At 52.6% G+C, this 4608-nt stretch overlaps 1 pseudogene; it reads left to right on the plus strand.

Moving 5' to 3' along the window:
* Window positions 1-1054: 1054 nt before the first annotated feature.
* Window positions 1055-3159, plus strand: LOC108635025 (annotated as a pseudogene).
* Window positions 3160-4608: the final 1449 nt, after the last annotated feature.

Genomic DNA, 4608 nt, shown 5'->3' on the forward strand with positions numbered 1-4608 from the left:
CACCAGGAACGTCCTGGGCCTGTGCTGCCCAGGATCAGCCATCCAGCCAGCACACTCTTTTCATGAGGGTGGCACACCTCACATTATGTGACGCCCAACACAAGATGAGCTAAGGTAGGCTGTCCGTGAAAAACCACAGGCATCCTTGGAGAGACAGGTGTGAATGTGGCATGCCTAGAGGCCCTTCCAGCCTCCCTGGCAGTGCAGGTAGGCAAAGGAAGTGCAGGGGTGGGTGTCCATATGTGGCACTCTGCCAGGATGTGCCTATGAGGGGGGAACAGGGAGGAAGCAAGAATGCTGGGCTTACTGCATGTCCAAGGGACCTCTGGAGAGTGGGAGACAGGGAAGCCCTGGGGTCAATTTGAACCCTGCTGGTTTTCAGGGTCAGGGTCCAGGCAATAGCAGTCCTGCCAAAGATAACCAACCCATGGCTCGTGCTGAAAGTCCTGACGTGAATTCCTTCTTTCCTCTGGGTCATGTCCCTGCCTGTGGGTCTAGACGGGCAAAGGAGCAGCTGCACCTGAGGGAGGATTCTGACAGTCTTCCTGGAGGAGATTCTCTGATTTTGTCATAGCGGATCTGCCCCAGGTGACACTCAGATGGACCCTGCCTTCCCAGTGACTGTTCTAGATGTCTTTGGGCCAACCAAGGACAGGCTTCATTGGCACACCAGCTGTGTGGGCAAGCAGGTATAGCTGATTGTATGAAGACCTACCTGGCCCCAATGAGAGCAACTGAAAGGGAGTCTGGGCATTTAGTAAGTCAGTGAAGCATGGGTGGTTCAAACACTCTTGGTGCTGTCACAGAGTTAGAAGTGCAACCTGACATGATTGATGTGCAAGCGAAAAAAAATAGCCAGGACAAAGAAAGTTGGGTGCTTACAAAAAGTCATGTTCCTGGAGAAGAAGGCTTGTACTTCTGCATATTTGCAAGTTTCCTCTCAGGGACGTTAGTGTGTTCACACATGTGCGTGCAGATGCGCCTGCCAGTACGCTTATGAGTATGAGCTGTCAGAACTGACCTAACCAGGTGATGGAAGTTGAATAGCGAAAACATGAAAGCCATAGGAAAAGGTACGTAGACTCTAGCTAGCAGAATGACTGAAGCCAGGGTACTTACTGATCCCCGCTATCTCACTGAGTGAGCAAGTTCTGAGTGGAATCACAGTGGTACAGGAAGGATGCCTGGCAGAAAGGAGAGGCTGAAACAAAGTGCCTGGGGGCGACCAGTGAGAGTGCAGATCTGAGACACAAAACAGGCTGCAATCCCAGACACAGAAGCCATGGTGGGTGACCCCACAGCCCCTTGACACCCCAGATACAAGGGCCTTTCCATCCTTCCCAAGTGCCAGGCATACTTTCCTGACCTTACCATGAGCATGAGCAACCCTTGCCTTTTTTGTGGTGGTTTCAGTGATGGGCAAGAGCTACAGTATAAGCACCTGCTCCCTGCAGTCTTCCAGTTTGAATCATCACTCTTTGTACACTTTGCAGAACACATATATTGGGTATCAGGACTATAGGACGGATGGCTTAGCTTGATCCTCTTGCTGCTCCCAGCCCCACAGGCTTGGGTGACGGGCAGGCTTGAATGTGTTCTCACATGGAGAACAGACTTTGAAAGGGCTCGATAGGGTAAATTGCAGCCGTGCATGTTTCTGGCCCAGTGGGTCATGGAACTTAATGGGGAACTGTCCTTACCATCTCCCTGGCAGGCATTCAAATAATGTTCAGGGAGTTCCCTCAGGCCCCAGGCCATGTCCCATTTCTCCATCTGTGCAAAGTGTGGCCAAGGTACCTGAGGCCTTTGCAGCATTCACGTCTGTCCAGCGAGGGAGGGAGGGTGACACCGCACCTTCTGCAGTTCAGCAGTGACCGCCACTGTTGACTTTCGAGTTTTGAGACAGCACTCTCCGAATGTGTGGACTGACAAAGTCTGATCTCCCATGCGTGCAACTCACTAAGGAGGAGCAGGGCTTGCCTTCTCATGTAAACTTTTCATATGAGCACTGGTGTCCAGAGAGTGGCAGACAGCAAGAGCACTACTTAGAGAGATGGAGACAAACAGACACCAGCCCTTGTACACACACAGAAGGATTGCCCAAAACAGTGCTACGCCAGAAGCAGAGATGAAGAGACACAGAGCCAGCTCTGTACCCTAAGGCTCTGGTGTCCCTGAACAGTGGAGATCAACCGTAGCAAACAGTGGGGTTTTTCCCTTCTCCCCTAGCATCCGGACAACAACAGGTTCTGTGTCCCATGGAGAAAAGTATCCAGCCATGTGGAGCACCTGTTTATCCTTTGGATACTCAGGTAGAGTTCTCAGTTACTGAGGGTCCTGAGGGACACAGGAGTGTGCTGTCCAGACTGCGAAGCAGGAACCATGGTTGGAATTTCCAGAGCCCGGTCAATGACAGCGCTGGGGTATCAGCAGATGCAAAACCCATTACCTCCCTGGAGCGGTATATGCCATGTGGTGCGCTGTAGCCAGGAACCCTGGAAGATGCCTACGTTTTAGGGGCGTGTCCATAAGGGGGCCGCCTACCACGCTCTCTGTCATTGGACTAGATTTGGGCCAGCAGCCTGTGTGTGGGGTCATGATCAGGGCCAAGGGAGTGTGAAAGGTGGTCAGAGGAATGCAGGAGCATTCTGGGACCGCAGACCTTCCTAGTTGTGAGCCCGGTTTCAGGGCGCTGTGGTTGGTGGCCTGCCTTCCTGAGGCTTTTTGAGGCTGGACTTTGCAGCCACAAGTTGTCATGCCAGGCAAAGGAGCCACCTTATGCAGTGTGGAGGCGGTGGATGACAGTGAGCCCCTGTTGGATGGACACATGGTGGGGATTGGGTGGTTGTTCCAGCTGCTTGCGGAAGATGTCATGGAGGAGGTGGAGGTTGTGGCAGATGAGGAGCAGCAATAGGGCTTCTTCCAGGAGCTGAGAAGACGGTGGAGGAGCAGGGCCAGGAAAGGCCTGGGAGCGCTACTGAGCTTCCAGGGCAAGATGCGCTGCAGGCACTGGCTGCCCTGCAGGTGGAACTGAGCTCTGAGTGTAAGAAAATCTGCAGGGCCCACTTCCAGTTCATGTGCAAGAACCATCAGAGGAGGAAGCCTGACTTGGCTTGGAGGAGCGCCATCATCTGGGCATCCCTTGCTTCTGGGCCATAGCTGTATCCTTTCTTCTGCTCTTTGAAGTCTGCTGCTCAGGAAGAGGAGGAGGCGCACGACCGTTTTCCCTCCTCCCTATCCTGACGGGTGCTGTTGCGGAGCCATCCATCGTCCCACTGCAAGTTGATATTTTCCTTTCAGGACCCCCCTACTTCTTGAACACAGTGACCACTAAGTAGAATTACCTTACATCACTTGTAAAATGTGGTTCCTGGGGTGGTGAGTGTGGGTGTGCAAGGTTGTGGATTGTCTGCCTGTGGGATCCACACCATCTCCCCTGTCTTTCTGTAGGGTATAGGGCACGTTGTTCCACTCCTGTCCACTGGTTCTGGGACTTTGAATGGGGATCCACCTGCAGCATGGACCCAGGAGCCTTAACTTTCTCAGCTGGTTGTCAGCTCACAACTGCTCAGAATCGAACAGGATTGCTGAGTGTGGTTGCTTTGGGCTGAACACAGTTAGAAATTCATTTTGGGATTCTTGGCTGCTGGCTCACCTTGCTCGTGTTGCCAGCAGATTGTCAGCCAAGATGTGTGGGACGATCCCCTGAAGTAGTACCCGGGGCAGGAATCTTCTTCCATGAGAGTAACTGACAGAAAACATGTGTCGAGATGGAGTCTGAAGGTGAGCCCTGAAGGGACAGTCATGTGATACTACAGGGACACTGTCCTTTCCCAAATGGGGATGCTCAGACTCATGCAAGCTGGCTGCGGAGCCTGAATTTGGGTCGTGCATGTAGCAGGGGACCTCCTGAGACTGTCTATTTGGGGACTTGGTGTGTCTGTGAGTGAAGCAAGTCTCCATCAAATCAGCTGTGGTGGCAGCACCAGAATCCAGGTGATACTACTAGAGCAGTGTGTATTAAGTATCTTTGTCAGAATTATCCTTTGTGGGTCCTTCCATCCCCTGGCCTCCTGCTGCTCACTGAGTTTGAGATTGCCTGGCACTTCATTGCCCTTACCCTGGGAAGGCCTATCATTGAAAAGCTGTCCTCTCCGGGTTCCCAGTGCACCTGTGTGCTGACTCTGGGATCTTCTGTGAATTCCCACTATCACTACTCAGTGTCTCACAACCAAAACATGCTGCGCTTGAAGCAGCTTCAGGCTGCCTTGGGAAAATATGAAAGAGTTCGTGGAGAAGGTGAACAGGGAGCCCCAAGGGCAGGACATGTTGTTGCTTACTGTCGCCATCTCCGACATTGCTGGCCTCAGTCGTCTTCACCTCCTGAAACCCCTATGTTTCCCTGTTTGAATTTGTGTCCCCGTGCTGAGCATGTGTGTGAATACACACATGTGCTTATTTATGCTGGCTGTGTTGTGTGTGTGTGTGTGTGTGTGTGTGTGTATGTGTGTGTCCGCCCAGGGCAGGGCAGAGGATGAAGATGGCAGGAGAGGAGGTGCTGAGCAACAGAAGAGTCACAAGGCAACCAGGTTGAAGGTGATTTGTCGC

This window comes from Capra hircus, unplaced genomic scaffold (genome assembly GCF_001704415.2).
Source record: "Capra hircus breed San Clemente unplaced genomic scaffold, ASM170441v1, whole genome shotgun sequence".
NCBI classification, from domain to species: Eukaryota; Metazoa; Chordata; class Mammalia; order Artiodactyla; family Bovidae; genus Capra; species Capra hircus.